This window comes from Hypanus sabinus, chromosome 30, assembly GCF_030144855.1.
Source record: "Hypanus sabinus isolate sHypSab1 chromosome 30, sHypSab1.hap1, whole genome shotgun sequence".
Lineage (NCBI taxonomy): Eukaryota > Metazoa > Chordata > Chondrichthyes > Myliobatiformes > Dasyatidae > Hypanus > Hypanus sabinus.
Genome location: NC_082735.1, coordinates 32,931,909 through 32,949,087, shown reverse-complemented (window position 1 = coordinate 32,949,087; position 17,179 = coordinate 32,931,909). Strand labels below are relative to the sequence as shown.

The following is a 17,179-nucleotide window of genomic DNA, read 5'->3' as shown; positions in this document are numbered from 1 at the left end:
TGGTGTTCCTGGGTCCAATGCCCATTTAGAAATTGAATGGCAGAGGGGAAGAAGTTGTTTCTGAATGGTTGAGAGTGTCGTCTTCAGGCTCCTATCCCTCTCTCCTGACGGTAGCACTGAGAAGAGGGTATGTGTTGGGTGATGGACGGATGCTGCCTTTCTGAGGCATCACTCCTGCTGACTTGAACATTGTGAAAGCGAATTTCTCCTTGTTTCCAGCCCTGTGCAGAAATTCCAGTTGACTGTTTAAAGTATCTGAGTTGCCTTTAATAAAACTCTGCTTCTGACCATGTACTGACATTCCTGAGTGATGAGGTGTTAAATCCTGGTGCTGACTTTTGGCATCTGCTTTCACGGTACATGGATGGCAGGTTACCGCGATGAGTTCTTTCATACATATCCCGACTTTGCCGCAACAATCTGATTCGAATGCGGGAAAGATGACCACACTGTATAAACATTCCTGAGCTGAGTGGGCCCAGATCATGTGGCAGAGATAGTTTTACAGTCAGATGCGTGAGTACCAGATTTATGTGTGCTTAATTCAGGTTTATGTGTTTGTGCCTTTTAGTGACTTGACCGGTATCTTGAGCGGACTTCCAATGTCACACGCTGGCTGGGCTGCTCTCTGTTCCATCAGTGCCGAGCAATGGGAGAGGGAACGGGTGTTCTCAAGTCCTGGTGGAGCTGAGCAAGTGGTGGCATGACAGCTGATCTTCTGTTGTCCTTGGCTCTCTCATCCCATTCCTTGTCCTGACCTGCCAAGACTCCCAGGATTATGGGGTCTCTCTCTACCAAGCAACTTGTTTTTTTTTAGTTTGGGGGTTCTCAACCTGGGGTCCATGGCATAATTAAAGGTTCCTCCAAGAGGACCACCATCTCGTTGTGGGGTTTGGAGGCTTGCGTGCCTCAGTCACCCGGAGAGCTATGTTGGCTGGAGTCAGAGCCTTGTGTTTTGACTCTTGGTAGGGTCACCCTTGCCTAACAGGTCAAAGGGTAGGGGCCAGACTAAGAGTGGTCCACCAGTCCTCTATGTTCAGGGGTTAAGCTCAGGGCTAACAACCCTGACTGGTCAAAATAAAATTGTTATGGAAACCGCCAAGAAGAATCCTTCTACATATATATGTGTGACTATGGACAGACAGAGTTTGGTGCCTTAAATGTCAGCGGTGTAATAGGCAGTAAGTAAGTGTTAAAAAGGTCGGGGGCGCCTGTATTAGATGGAGGAGTGGCCCTCTCAGTATGCCACGTAAAAGATTTCCAGGAGATGATAAATTGGTAAATTGGGTTATTATTGTCACATGTACTGAGATGTCTTCAGCAATAAGTAAACAGCCAGTGGTGAAGAGGCATGCTGTAGAAGTGATGCTGGGAAGTCATGCCAATGTTGTGATTATGCCTGAGCAGCTGGGGGCACAGAGGACAGGTTCCTAGGTCAATTGCTCCCCATCAAAATGCAAACTCATGTCCAATCAATTATTGAGCAGGGACAGCCTTCTAGGTGGCAGGTGCATGGTGAACGATTCTTTAGCTTCTTGCTTAGGCTTCTAGTCCTTTGCCAAGACACAGTAGCCAGTTAAGCATGGCTAAGCCAGAGTATCAAGGCCATTTGACCAAAACAGGAGCCCAGATGTGCTGCTTGAGGTCAGGCCTACGGAGTCAAGATGTCTGAGTCATTCTAAGCCTCAGGCTGAAGTCTGGCTGAAGCAGGTTATGCTCAATTTATAATTTCAGGGATCAAACTAAACTCAAGCAAAAATTTAGAAAACTGCTGCAGTTTCAGTGGGGGGAGGGGTGGAGATTCATCTCTACCAAAGGAGGTGTAATACGCTCCTTCCCTTTGCTACCCTGCAGGTCACCTTTGGGCAAGGTGTAGCGCCTGCTTAATCCCCCTCCTCTGATCAGGGTCATGTGAAGCCATGAAACCAGGTGATGTGCGGTTGTATAAGCAGCTGGTGCTTGGTTATGTGACCACTGACACCAGGCAGACAATCTCAGAAGGGTATTGATAATGGCTGAGGTCACCTGTCTTGTAAAGACACTGTCCAGAAGAAGGCAATAGCAAACCACTTCTGTGGACGAATTTGCCAAGAACCAATCGTGGTCGTGGAAAGGCACATAATAAATGAAGAAACAAACTACAATTCTGATGGTTCTTGTATCGTTTCTTGTGGGGAACCAGTCCAGTAGATCACTGAGGACCCAGCCTTGTGGGGAAACCAGTCCAGTAGATCACTGAGGACCCAGCCTTGTGGGGAAACCAGTCCAGTAGATCACTGAGGACCCAGCCTTGTGGGGAAAGCAGTCCAGTAGATCACTGAGGACCCAGCCTTGTGGGGAAAGCAGTCCAGTAGATCACTGAGGACCCAGCCTTGTGGGGAAAGCAGTCCAGTAGATCACTGAGGACCCAGCCTTGTGGGGAAAGCAGTCCAGTAGATCACTGAGGACCCAGCCTTGTGGGGAAAGCAGTCCAGTAGATCACTGAGGACCCAGCCTTGTGGGGAAAGCAGTCCAGTAGATCACTGAGGACCCAGCCTTGTGGGGAAACCAGTCCAGTAGATCACTGAGGACCCAGCCTTGTGGGGAAACCAGTAGATCACTGAGGACCCAGCCTTGTGGGGAAAGCAGTCCAGTAGATCACTGAGGACCCAGCCTTGTGGGGAAAGCAGTCCAGTAGATCACTGAGGACCCAGCCTTGTGGGGAAAGCAGTCCAGTAGATCACTGAGGACCCAGCCTTGTGGGGAAAGCAGTCCAGTAGATCACTGAGGACCCAGCCTTGTGGGGAAAGCAGTCCAGTAGATCACTGAGGACCCAGCCTTGTGGGGAAACAAGTCCAGTAGATCACTGAGGACCCAGCCTTGTGGGGAAAGCAGTCCAGTAGATCACTGAGGACCCAGCCTTGTGGGGAAACAAGTCCAGTAGATCACTGAGGACCCAGCCTTGTGGGGAAAGCAGTCCAGTAGATCACTGAGGACCCAGCCTTGTGGGGAAAGCAGTCCAGTAGATCACTGAGGACCCAGCCTTGTGGGGAAAGCAGTCCAGTAGATCACTGAGGACCCAGCCTTGTGGGGAAAGCAGTCCAGTAGATCACTGAGGACCCAGCCTTGTGGGGAAAGCAGTCCAGTAGATCACTGAGGACCCACCCTTGTGGGGAACCAGTCCAGTAGATCACTGAGGACCCAGCCTTGTGGGGAAAGCAGTCCAGTAGATCACTGAGGACCCAGCCTTGTGGGGAAAGCAGTCCAGTAGATCACTGAGGACCCAGCCTTGTGGGGAAACCAGTCCAGTAGATCACTGAGGACCCAGCCTTGTGGGGAAACCAGTCCAGTAGATCACTGAGGACCCAGCCTTGTGGGGAAACAAGTCCAGTAGATCACTGAGGACCCAGCCTTGTGGGGAAAGCAGTCCAGTAGATCACTGAGGACCCAGCCTTGTGGGAAACCACTCCAGTAGATCACTGAGGACCCAGCCTTGTGGGGAAAGCAGTCCAGTAGATCACTGAGGACCCAGCCTTGTGGGGAAACAAGTCCAGTAGATCACTGAGGACCCAGCCTTGTGGGGAAAGCAGTCCAGTAGATCACTGAGGACCCAGCCTTGTGGGGAAAGCAGTCCAGTAGATCACTGAGGACCCAGCCTTGTGGGGAAAGCAGTCCAGTAGATCACTGAGGACCCAGCCTTGTGGGGAAAGCAGTCCAGTAGATCACTGAGGACCCAGCCTTGTGGGGAAAGCAGTCCAGTAGATCACTGAGGACCCAGCCTTGTGGGGAAAGCAGTCCAGTAGATCACTGAGGATCCAGCCTTGTGGGGAAAGCAGTCCAGTAGATCACTGAGGACCCAGCCTTGTGGGGAAACCAGTCCAGTAGATCACTGAGGACCCACCCTTGTGGGGAACCAGTCCAGTAGATCACTGAGGACCCAGCCTTGTGGGGAAAGCAGTCCAGTAGATCACTGAGGACCCAGCCTTGTGGGGAAACCAGTCCAGTAGATCACAGAGGACCCAGCCTTGTGGGGAAAGCAGTCCAGTAGATCACTGAGGATCCAGCCTTGTGGGGAAAGCAGTCCAGTAGATCACTGAGGATCCAGCCTTGTGGGGAAAGCAGTCCAGTAGATCACTGAGGACCCAGCCTTGTGGGGAAACCAGTCCAGTAGATCACTGAGGACCCACCCTTGTGGGGAACCAGTCCAGTAGATCACTGAGGACCCAGCCTTGTGGGGAAAGCAGTCCAGTAGATCACTGAGGACCCAGCCTTGTGGGGAAACCAGTCCAGTAGATCACAGAGGACCCAGCCTTGTGGGGAAACCAGTCCAGTAGATCACTGAGGACCCAGCCTTGTGGGGAAACTAGTCCAGTAGATCACTGAGGGCCCAGCCTTGTGGGGAACCAGTCCAGTAGATCACTGAGGACCCAGCCTTGTGGGAACCACTCCAGTAGATCACTGAGGACCCAGCCTTGTGGGGAAACCAGTCCAGTAGATCACTGAGGACCCAGCCTTGTGGGAAACCAGTCCAGTAGATCACTGAAGACCCAGCCTTGTGGGAACCAGTCCAGTAGATCTCTAAGGGCCCAGCCTTGTGGGAAACCAATCCAGTAGATCACTGAGGGCCCAGCCTTGTGGGGAACCAGTCCAGTAGATCACTGAGGACCCAGCCTTGTGGGGAACCAGTCCAGTAGATCACTGAGGACCCAGCCTTGTGGGGAAACCAGTTCAGTAGATCACTGAGGACCCAGCCTTGTGGGGAAAGCAGTCCAGTAGATCACCGAGGACCCTGCCTTGTGGGGAAACCAGTCCAGTAGATCACTGAGGACCCAGCCTTGTGGGGAACCAGTCCAGTAGATCACTGAGGACCCAGCCTTGTGGGGAAACCAGTCCAGTAGATCACAGAGGACCCAGCCTTGTGGGGAAACCAGTCCAGTAGATCACTGAGGACCCAGCCTTGTGGGGAAACTAGTCCAGTAGATCACTGAGGGCCCAGCCTTGTGGGAACCAGTCCAGTAGATCACTAAGGGCCCAGCCTTGTGGGGAACCAATCCAGTAGATCACTGAGGACCCAGCCTTGTGGGAAACCAGTCCAGTAGATCACTGAGGACCCAGCCTTGTGGGAAACCACTCCAGTAGATCACTGAGGACCCAGCCTTGTGGGAAACCAGTCCAGTAGATCACTGAAGACCCAGCCTTGTGGGAACCAGTCCAGTAGATCACTAAGGGCCCAGCCTTGTGGGGAACCAATCCAGTAGATCACTGAGGGCCCAGCCTTGTGGGGAACCAGTCCAGTAGATCACTGAGGACCCAGCCTTGTGGGGAACCAGTCCAGTAGATCACTGACCCAGCCTTGTGGGGAAACCAGTTCAGTAGATCACTGAGGACCCAGCCTTGTGGGGAAAGCAGTCCAGTAGATCACCGAGGACCCAGCCTTGTGGGGAAACCAGTCCAGTAGATCACTGAGGACCCAGCCTTGTGGGGAACCAGTCCAGTAGATCACTGAGGACCCAGCCTTGTGGGAACCACTCCAGTAGATCACTGAGGACCCAGCCTTGTGGGGAAACCAGTCCAGTAGATCACTGAGGACCCAGCCTTGTGGGGAAACCAGTCCAGTAGATCACTGAGGACCCAGCCTTGTGGGGAAACCAGTCCAGTAGATCACTGAGGACCCAGCCTTGTGGGGAAACCAGTCCAGTAGATCACTGAGGACCCAGCCTTGTGGGGAAACCAGTCCAGTAGATCACTGAGGACCCAGCCTTGTGGGGAAACCAGTCCAGTAGATCACTGAGGACCCAGCCTTGTGGGGAAACCAGTCCAGTAGATCACTGAGGACCCAGCCTTGTGGGGAAACCAGTCCAGTAGATCACAGAGGACCCAGCCTTGTGGGAAACCAGTCCAGTAGATCACTAGGGGCCCAGCCTTGTGGGGAACCAATCCAGTAGATCACTGAGGACCCAGCCTTGTGGGGAACCAGTCCAGTAGATCACTGAGGACCCAGCCTTGTGAGGAACCAGTCCAGTAGATCACTGAGGACCCAGCCTTGTGAGGAACCAGTCCAGTAGATCACTGAGGACCCAGCCTTGTGGGGAACCAGTCCAGTAGATCACTGAGGACCCAGCCTTGTGGGGAAACCAGTCCAGTAGATCACTGAGGACCCAGCCTTGTGGGGAAACCAGTCCAGTAGATCACTGAGGACCCAGCCTTGTGGGGAACCAGTCCAGTAGATCACAGAGGACCCAGCCTGTGGGGAAACCAGTCCAGTAGATCACTGAGGACCCAGCCTTGTGGGGAAACCAGTCCAGTAGATCACTGAAGACCCAGCCTTGTGGGGAACCAGTCCAGTAGATCACTGAGGACCCAGCCTTGAGGGGAACCAGTCCAGTAGATCACAGAGGACCCAGCCTGTGGGGAAACCAGTCCAGTAGATCACTGAGGACCCAGCCTTGTGGGAACCAGTTCTGAGGACTATTATGGCAGAGGTGTTGCTGCCTATCCTTACTGATTGTGGTCAGTTGGTCAGGAGGTCAAGGATCCAGATGCAAATGTTGGTGTTTTGTTCCACTTTGAAGGGTTTGGAGATGAATTTGCTTGGAATTATATAATTGAAAGTGGAGCTGTAGTCAATAAGCTATAGTCTAATGTAGTTGTCTTCACTGGCACAGAAGATCCTAGTGTTTTTAAATCCATAACATTAGCTAGAAGGTGGAAACCCAGCCATGGTTTTACAACAGCCTCTGTATACCAAAGGAGTCTTGGAAAAGCCAGAAGAACAGAATGATACAAGAGAATATTCCTCCTTGGATGCATAGATCCCTGCAAAATCACACCTCTTTTACTTTCTGAAAGACAATATAATTAAGTTTAAAATTTTACAAGTAGGTAATAGACTATTTGTAAATGTGTCATTATTATTTTCAGTGAAAGAAAATTCTGCCAGTGTTTTTATTGCCCTATTTATCAACGTGTCAGCAGCTCACTGACCAGATTTCATTTTGCCAGCTATTTATGAAAAATACTTAACAAAGCATTTCACATTATCTTCTTAAGTCCCTCCCTGTACTGTCTGTTGACTTTAACGGCCTCTGATAATAATATTCCCCACACACAGTGCCAAATCCAGCCTTCAGAATGTGCGGTTGACAGGGTAACAAGACACGATTAAAGAGAGCTGGCATGCCCACTCCTAGGGATTCTGCAGAAAGCTCGTGTAAATCCCTACTGATCCTGCACTTAATTGTAGCACTGTGAGTGAAATCGTTGTGTTAAATCTTTTTCCATAGTTTAGGTGCAAGCTGTTGAGCGGGCAAATGAGTCGATGTTTGAACCAGCCGGCCTCGGTCAGTTGCTCCTAGCCTTCAGTCATCTTGTTGTCTTGTGTTAAGCATCCGTTCTCCCTTGTTCTCTGGCCTGTTGTGGCTTGTTATTTTGCAGTTTATTATTAAAATGATCACTCACAGCTAAATCATCCCATTGCTCTGCATTTGGGCCAAGTCTCCTCTACATTTCCTGAGATTTAACAGTGATTTATCCCTGATTAGTCCCGCTCGGTGGCGCAATAACATCAGTGCCGGACTCCGGGGCGAAGGTTCCCGAGTTCGAATCCAGGTCAGGTTGAGCAATGAGCCTGCAACTCAGCCTCATAAAAACAAGAATAGCTCGCTACGGAAACACCCGTCATGATGGTGCCCCGACAACTCCACTGCCGAGTTACGGGCTATTCTTCTTCTATCTCTGATTAAGTATGACTATTAGACAGGTATACTATCAGAAAGATCTTTACTCCCAAGTTAAAAGAGAGGAAAGGATACAGAAACTGATACTGGCATGTAAACCTTTATTTACTTTGCCAATGTACATCTGGATTTCTTACTCTCACATACACCGAAACGTACAGTGAATCGCGTTGTTTATGATAACAACCAACGCACCTGAGGATGTGCTGGGTGCAGTTGGCAAATGTTGCCACACATTCCAACGCCAGCATAGCACGCCGATAATGTTTGACACAGAACACACTGAGCAACAACAGTGAAGCAAGCCTTGTTTCCCCCTACCTCCCCCTCACACACGTTCACAGTCCTCTAACCCCAGGATAGGCCATCTTCTTCGTCCTCCTGTAGACCCATGGGTTCACAGACACCTGGCCCTCACTTTCCCAGCAGCCTCACACACTCCGGTCATCGGGCCTCGATGGACTTCTGATTGACCTTTAGGCTTCGGTCTTCGGTAGTGACCCGGGACTGGCAGATGATGACAGATGAAGGCCCGGACTTTAGGCCTCGAACCCCAAAATGATCCCTGTGAGCCTAAAAATCTAATATAAGCCTGAGATACGACTGCAGCTCAGCCCCAATCTTGGGAAACAAAAGTGGAGATTTTGTACACTTCTTTGAAGAGTTCTGAAAGGTGAGAGTTTCCACAGTACAGTCACAAATAATGAAGTTGCCTGACAACCCAGGATCCAGGGCAAAGTTTTTCTTTCCCTGATCTGGTGAGCATTTGCTGTATTTATAAATCCACGTTGCGTCTCTGTTATGGGGTAGGGGGCACTGCTGCTTAGGACTGAAGTAAGCTACAGAGAGTTGTAAACTCAATCAGTTCCATCATGGGAACTGAATCCCCAGAATCCAGGATATCTTCAAGGAGCGATGCCTCAAAAAGGCGGCATCCATCATTAAGGACCCCCAACACCCGGAATTCTCTTCTCATTGCTCCCATCGGGGAGGAGGTACAGGAAACTGAAGGCACTCACTCAGCGAATCAGGAACAGCTTCTTCCCCTCTGCCATCCTGTTTCTGAATGGACATTGAACCCCTGAACACTACCTCACAACTCACTACTGTGGTCTTAGCCCAAAACATCAATTGTTACTCTTTTCCTTGGATGTTGCCTGGCCTGCTGAGTTCCTCCAGCATCTTGTGTGTGTTGCTTTGGATTTCCAGCATTTTGCAGACTTCCTCGTGTTTGTAGCCTCATTACTCCTTTGTGCGTGTTTTGCACTAATTTAGTTTAATTTTAAAAATATATATAGATACTGTAATTTATAGATTTATTATTATGCATTGCAATGTATTGCTGCTACATATCATCAAATTTCATGACATATTACAATGATTTTAAACCTGATTCTGATTCCAAATGCCTGATACATAGAAAATGCTGGGGAAACACAGCAGGTCAGGCAGCATCTATGGAGGGGAACAAGCAGTTAATATTTTGGGCCAAGGAACACAACAGGTCAGGCAGCGTCTATGGAGGGGAATAAGCAGGACGTAGGATAAAGTAATTGGGGGAAATGTACATAATTCACAACCACGTACATTGGGTTGGGGGGGACTTTAGGAGGCTGGTCTGATATGATGACTTTACTACGTAAAGGCTTTCAGCAAGCTTTTGTGTTTAGGTTTTGGAGTTCAATAGGATGAGTTACAGGTTTCATTAAACATGAAACGCCTCACTTTGTTTTATTTGCAAAAACCCACGTTGGTGACCCCGATGCTGCAGGATGGTTTCAGAGTTATTGAACACGTCAGCCGGTGCAGTCGCTTTGAGACTGCCAGAGCTTTGGGAGCAAAAGGCCAATGCTTGGTTTGTACAAACTCCGCCGACTACACTAAATGCTACAATGGGGCAGCATCACTCAGAAACTCCACTGCTGCGAGAGCGGTGAATCTGCTTGAACATCCCCTCTGAACACGATAAATGCCGATCGCAGAACACTCACCTTTTACAGACCTCTGGGCTATCGGAGTCTGAGGGTGCCAAACAATTGGTCTCCTGGCCTGGTCTTGGCAATGTTAAACCTTTGGAGCTAATGGATCTCAAGGGATGTCACCATCCTTGTTTTATTTTTTAAAAATTCCTCACGCAGCAAGTGCCTGAGCAAGTTCGTATAGCCCCTGGTAATGCGCCCGTGAAGGACTAGGGAGCTTGCTAAGGTGGCTGATCCCTCCAAATTCCTGATAAAGTATAGCCACTGTTGTGCCTTCTTTGTAATTGCATCGATATGTTGGGCCCAGGATAGGTCTTCAGAGATGTTGACATCAAGGAACTTGCAACCGCTGACCCTTCAAGTGAGGACTGGTGTGTGTTCCCCTTTCTGAAGTCAACAATCAGTTCCTTGGTCTTACTGACTTTGAGTGCAAGGTTGTTGGTGTTGTGACACCACTCAACCAGCTGATCTATCTCGCTCTTGTATGCCTCCTCATCACTGTCTGAGATTCTGCCGACAACCCTCAACAAGGTGAGGAACGATGATGGGAGTTGTGAACCCCTTCCCTTGACTGGGGATTGTTGGGCCGTGGGGATCAAAAGGAAGAATAAGGTAGACTAGAAGGAGAAGAAAACCCTTAACTCCGAGTGGAGTCATCGAGATGCCGTTGTGACGCCATTTTTTAGCAGGCTTTCTTGCTTTTACGAGGCCGAGTTGCTAGCTCAATGCTCAACCTAGCACGGATGGAAAGCGTGCAAGGGAGCCGCTGGATTCGAACTCGGGAGCCTTCGCTCCGAAGTCCGGCACTGATGCCACTACGCTACCACCCAGCTAAAGGTAGACTAGATTTTTAAAAAAATATTGTTTATTATCATTTATAACTGCTTTTTATTTATTGTTCTATTTATCTTAGTTTTATCAACTTCAGATGTTCCAAAACCTGGAGAGGATTGACATACATAGATACTTTTGTTGATAATTTACTTGTCTTGTGTGCCTGAGACTGAGGGCTCACCTGTTGTAGGTGGTGTGGGAGAGTTCCTGCGGGCTGTGCTACAATCTGTACTTGAGATGGGAGCTCATCTTGAAATGAAACAATGTTTGAAAAAATTGTCATATATAAAATAAACCAATCGTAATTGACCTACGTGTCACCGTGAATTCAAACTTCATATTCATTTGACTTACTATAAAGATGATGACATCACACAGCAGGGAAGATCAAGAACAACTATTTGTTTTTTTTAAGGACATACATTGCTTCACAACAAAATCAGAACACTATTGCTGAGTAATTTATTTAGAAAATAGATTTTGTACAAAGAACGAGTTTACATTTAGTTGGGCCTTACTGAATTAAATATAGGAACTACAGTGAGATTTTGTGGGTGGGCTAGCAGAAGTGTTTAACAGGAAAAGTGCTAACAGATAATTATAATAGGCCTAGTCCCAATGAAAGCCAGTTTGTAAGCAAACATGAAATCAAATTATATTCTCAATATTGAGTGATATAAGTTGATTAAGTATTACTCGTGGAGTAGATACTGGTATGTACTGTCAGATCAACTAGGAAAATTGCCAATATTAACTCAAACATAGTCTCAAGGTGCTGTACGGCCAGCTGCTGTTTAATCTCTTATGTCTATTACTTAGAGAATTGTTTGCTCACAGTTAGACTTTTCTGAACATGGCGTCAAAGGTAGATAGGGTCATAAAGAAAGCTTTTGGCACATTGGTCATAAATCAAAGTATTGAGTACAGGAGATGGGAAGTTGTGTTGAAATTGTATAAGATGGTGAGGCTGAACTCAGAGAATTGTGTGGAGTTTTGGTCACCTACCTACAGGAAAGATGTAAATAAGGTTGAAAGAGTACAGAGAGAATTTACAAGGATGTTTCTGGGTCTGGAGGACCTGAGTTATAAGGGAAGACTGGATAGGTTAGGACTTTACTGCTTGGAAAGAAGAAGATTGAGAGGAGATCAACTAGAGGTCATGGGTTAAAGGTGAAAGATGAAAAGTTTAAGGAGAACATGAGGGGAAACTTCTTCACTCAGAGGGTTGTGAGATGTGGAATGAGCTGCCAGCGCAGGTGGTGTATGCGAGCTCAATTTCAATTTTTAAGAGAAGTTTGGAAAGATACATGGATAGTAGAGATATGGAAGACTATGGTCGATAGGACTAGACAGGTTAAATAGTTTCAGCAAGGACTAAATAGGCCGAAGGGCTGTACTTTTCTAATACCCTATGACCCTAATTCATTTGTCTTAACACAGAAATCTCTGAAATATCCTTTATTACACTTAAAACACGTGTAGCATGCATGCAAATTGTTTTCTTCTGAGAATCTCTTAGCTTCTTCTCTAATGTGTCTGGAATTCAGAGACTTGCAGTAAAAAGGAAACATTAAATGGTCCAGGGCAAAACCCCAGCCTGTAAAGCACAGGAAAAATTATTCAGATTGGTAGTAGGCCTTACACAGTGTAAGAATTAGAAGTGCTGATCATTCTCCTGTGGGCTTTCCTCATCATACAAACCCTTAAAGCTAACAGAAACATTCAACTTTGTGTGCCGTTTCCATTCAAACCAACACACACAATGTAATGGAGGAACTCAGCAGGTCAGGGAGCACCTATGAAAGGAATGAAGGGTCTCAGCATGAATTATTGTGTATTTTTATTTCAGAGTACAAAGCATGTTTGTTCTTTCTCTTAATTCATCACTGAGATTTGGGCCTTGCTACTGCTGCCAGCAATTATTGATGAACTAATTAGTAAACTCAAGATTAATCTGCAACTGAGGTTGTGTATCAGAAGTGGCCACAGTTGTGTGAAGCATTGTCATTGTGCCTCTACATCGGAGTATAAACTTCATTTTGTCGGAGGAGGCAGTGGAATGTCTACCTTCCTGCTGGAAACCTAAAGTGGGAATGGAGCTTAGGAGGGTGATGGCGTCTAACAGCGACTCCTTTGCTTGCATCTTTGGAAAGAGCTCCATTTCTATCTCAGAAGCAGGTTTCATTGAGATGTTTACCTGGTTTTGTCACAAATTCATGATTATTTTATCATCTTAAAGTATTTTATGTAAGGTTTCATTTAAGGACCGGAGTTTAATGGGTCACATGACCACAGTTTAATAAAGGCTTGACTGTGGTATTATGGGTCAGAACCAACATGGAAGCAGAGTAAGACACACGGCCCTAAAATAACCTTATTCTGCATGTGGTTCAAGAGGCAATAGACAATAGACATTAGGTGCAGGAGTAGGCCATTCGGCCCTTCTAGCCAGCACCACGGTAATTGCTTTACTTATTTATATATTCTGTACAATGTTGTTCATGTGCCTGTATATGGACAGTGTGATATGTTTTCAGTGATTTATTTGATTTTAGCACACTTCCGTTGTGCTAACGCGTTTGGGCCTGTTTATCGGCGGACACTAGCTTGAGAGACTTTAGAAGACTGACAGATGTATGTTTCAAACCTTTTATGACCTTTATTTTCTTGTAGTTTTCACGGTGTCTACTGAAGAAAGAGAGAGAGAAAAAATAAATCTTCATGGGCATCTGGATGTTGCGTGGCTGTTATTTCATTGGACCGGTGCAGTTACACTATCTTTGATATCTCTTTTTTTCCCTTTCAAGGTTCTTTTGAAGACCCCGACCTGGAGTTACTCTCTGACTTTGGATCTTTGCGGAAATGGGACCCGCTCTCAGAGCCTCACGACTGGCCGCTAGTCACCCTGGGAGACCAGCGGCACTTCAGGGTGCCGTATTTTCGTGACTCGGGGGGCGGGCTGATTCGAGGCCGGTGCTGCTGCCTGGCTTGTCATGGCAGTACACAGAAGATCGAAAGCAGCCAGCTGGCTGCCGGCTGTGTGCCCAGGGACCTGAGTTCTTTGGACACAGAGCTCAGAAGGAACGGCGCAACAGACTCGCAACACCATAAATCAGTGAGTTGTTTTGTTATGTCGCCTGTTTTTCCCTTATCACGGAGAGAGAGAGAACCTGTGGGATGTCGAATACCGAGTGAACGAGCAGTCTTTGGGGCACTGCAAGCCTGTGTCTTTATTGATGCTTTGCTCACACTTGAGTGCTTGGTGGGGGGTGCTGACGCTTTTTTGCTGGTGGGGGGGTGTATCGTTGCCTTGCTGCTCCTTGTGCGTGGGTGAGGGAACGGGGGGAGCTTTGGGGTTCTAACATTTAACTGTCGTTCATTCTTTGGGGCACTCCTCTGTTTTGTGGATGTTTGTGAAGAAAAAGCATTTCAGGATGTATATTGTATACATTTCTCTGACGTTAAATTGAAACCTATTGAAATAGGAAATGCTGAGAACACACATCCAGTCAGGCAGCACCTATGGAAATAGAAACCAAGTTAACATTTCTGTCTCGGGACTCTTCAACGGTTATTAACTTCTTCCCTCCGACAGATGTTAACTGGCCTGCTAAGTGTTTCTGACTTTCTTTGATGATCTGACACGGACCAGAAGGAAATGTGAATGCTTTGGCAGGTCGCCCCTACCTGCTTCACGGCTGTGGGTTGATTTCCACTGTACTTCCACGAGGTTATTGGATCAGTTCGTTGTTGATCTTGGCTGCTGAGTCGTATCATATTCTGCTTTAAGACGGATGCCTGGAGTATATCAAAAGGCACTCCATTTGCCAAGCTCGTTAAGCAGTGGGTGAGCACGTAGCACCAATCCATCACTTTCGCAATCCACTGCCTCCATGTACATTTTTCCATTCAGCAAATCTTGGCAGCCTTATTGTTTACCTTCCTAAAGTGCGTGTACTCACCTACCTAGGGTAGGTGGCCATTCACATTGTTACTGCACTTTAAGATGCAAAATTCTGTGTGATGATTCTCCCCAAGAATCTGTTAAACCTCATGCTAGGAACAAAGAGCTATAGCTCTCTGTTAATAATGAAGATGGCTGAACGTAACACTCTAAAAACTTCATCAAGGTTCAAAGTAAATTTATAGGTCACCACATACAAAAAGCAAGATTCATTTTCTCACAGGCATACATGGGAAATCCTAGAGACAGAATAGAAGCAATGAAAGACCATGCCCAACAGGACGGACAGCAATTGATGCGGGGGAGAAAAAACACAACAAACTGTGCAAATACTAAAAGGGAAAAAAATTATGATAAGGACATGTTCAGCACAGCTTTGTGGGCCAAAGGGCCTGTATTGTGCTGTAGGTTTTCTATGTTTCTATAATAATAATAATAACAACAATAACTATCTGTATATAATATTGCAGGATAAACAAGCAAGATATTAATAGATATAGCCATTCCAATCACACATAACTTACAGAAATCAATACAGTATGTGAAAAACACCAAAAGTATGCTGAATCAAAAGAAAAAATTGAAAGATTATGGACCATGGACAGGGTATGCATTGTCCCAAAAGTAATATCTATGACTGTTATCATCCCAATGCCACTACACAATACCATTAAACAATTAGGCTGACAGTAATATTTATGCCAATTTCCAGAAAGCCACAACACTAAACACAACTAGAATAGTCTGAGAGTTCCTAGCAATTGAGAATTGAGTGCGCTTGGCTATGCCCGTACCTCAGGTTTTACCAGCTTGAGCTGAGAAAATATATTTAAAAAATGGGCAATAAATATTGAGCACATGAGATGAAGAGTCCTTGAAAGTGAGTCTATAGGTTGTGGGAACATTTCAGTGATGGGGACGGTGAAGTTGAGGGGTAAAAATGTTCTTGAACCTGGTGGTGTGAGCCCTGAGGCTCCTGTATCTTCTACCTGATGACAGCAGTGAGAAGAGAGCATGGCCTGGGTGGTGGGAGACCTGATAATGGATGCTGCTTTCCTGCAACATCACTCCATATAAAAAGAGTAATTTTATTTTGTTGAGAGAGACCCTAAAGTCACAGACCCCGCCAGCCCAATGTACTTGGGCTGCCAATAATGCCCATTTGACCTATATCTTTGAGATGTGGGAGGAAACACACGTAGTCATGGGGAGAACATACATATTCTTCACAGGCAGTGATGGAATTGAACCCTGGTTACTGGCACAGCAATAAAATTATGCTAACGTTCTACACTGTGCTGCTGCTCCAAAATCTGGTAGCCTTCTCTGAACTGCTGGCCGACAGTCAGCCAGTTCAACCACATTATTACATGTTGACTGCTCACATATATCAGGCTCTGGTTCTCTTGGCTGGCTTATCTGCCTGATGTAACCTTTCTCTGGGCTGAGCTCAGCCCTGAACTTTGAGAGTTAAGTGGGCCAAAAGTTTTCGCCCTGTGGAATGTGTGGATTTTCTCCGAGTTCTCCAGTTTCCTGACACAGTCCAAAGACCTACTGGTTAGGTTAATGGGTCTTTGTAGGTTGTCCTATGATTAGGTTAGGGCAGGTTTTCCCAACCTCCTTTAATCCATAGATCAATATCAGCAAGCAAAGGGTTCGTGGACCCCAGGCTGGGAACCCCTGAGTTAGAGTTAATCGAGGTTGTGGGGTTGCTGGGGTGGTGAGGCTCAAAGGGCCAGAAGGGCCTACTCTGCACTGTATCACTAAATGGATGAATGAATGAATGAATGAATGAATGTTCAATATCCAGGACAAAATGATGAAAGGAACAGTCAATTGCCACGTAGTTCATTCACTCATATGTGCTGGTTGTATGGCATGGGCTATCATGGTCTTTCCAAGACCATGTCTGTCCTTGGCAATTTTTCTACAGAAGTGGTTGCCCATTCCCTTCTTCTGGGCAGTGTCTTTACAAGATGGTGACCCCAGCCATTATCAATGCCCTTCAGTGGTCACATAATCAGGACTTGTGATATGTACCGGCTGCTCATACGACCATCCACCACTTGCTCCCATGGATCCCAATATGATCCTGATTGGGGGTTAAACAGGTGCTACACCTTGCCCCAGGGTGACCTGCAGGTTAGCAGAGAGATGAAGTGCCTCACTCCTCCTTTAATGGAGGCTTATTTCCACCCTGCCACCCCTTTATTTACTAGCCTCAGAATAAAGTCATTTTTAACATTAAAATTCTCACTTAAATCATGCAGAAATTTTAATTTTTACTTTATAACAGTTTTTCTCTAACTTAATGTATTTATATCAGAATTATGGATAAGTTAAAGAAATTTTTTTGGGGGATGCGGGACTTGCTGACAAGGTGCAGTGACAGTAAATGGAAGGAGGAGGATTAGAAATAATAATTTCTACAACACAGCTGGAATAGTTGGCTTAACACCACCTCCTGACTCAGCTGGCTGTCAAAGGTAACAAAAGCGTGGAATGATAAGGATTCTTCCAACGTGATTTCTAGTGAACTCGTCCAAACTCCCAAAGAGTGAATGAATTACGGTTATTGGATACCATTGAAGATGACAGAGCACTGAAGTGGCTAGATAGTCGTGCGAGTTCTTTCTCCCTAAGCTGGAAATACACAACTTTGTGCAATTTTGGAAATGCACAGTTTT

At 46.7% G+C, this 17,179-nt stretch overlaps 1 protein-coding gene across 30 annotated transcripts in view; it reads left to right on the top strand.

The window, feature by feature from the left end:
• The first annotated feature begins 298 nt into the window (after positions 1 to 298).
• Positions 299 to 17,179, top strand: part of LOC132383513 (collagen alpha-2(VIII) chain-like) — a 395,145-nt gene continuing 378,264 nt past the window's right edge. For 18 of the 30 annotated variants that reach the window (XM_059954603.1, XM_059954590.1, XM_059954604.1 and 15 more), the window contains exons 1-2: positions 12,496 to 12,706; positions 13,336 to 13,643. The gene's annotated coding sequence lies outside the window, so the exon portion shown is untranslated. The other 12 variants (XR_009508699.1, XM_059954562.1, XM_059954565.1 and 9 more) reach the window with 6 other exon arrangements.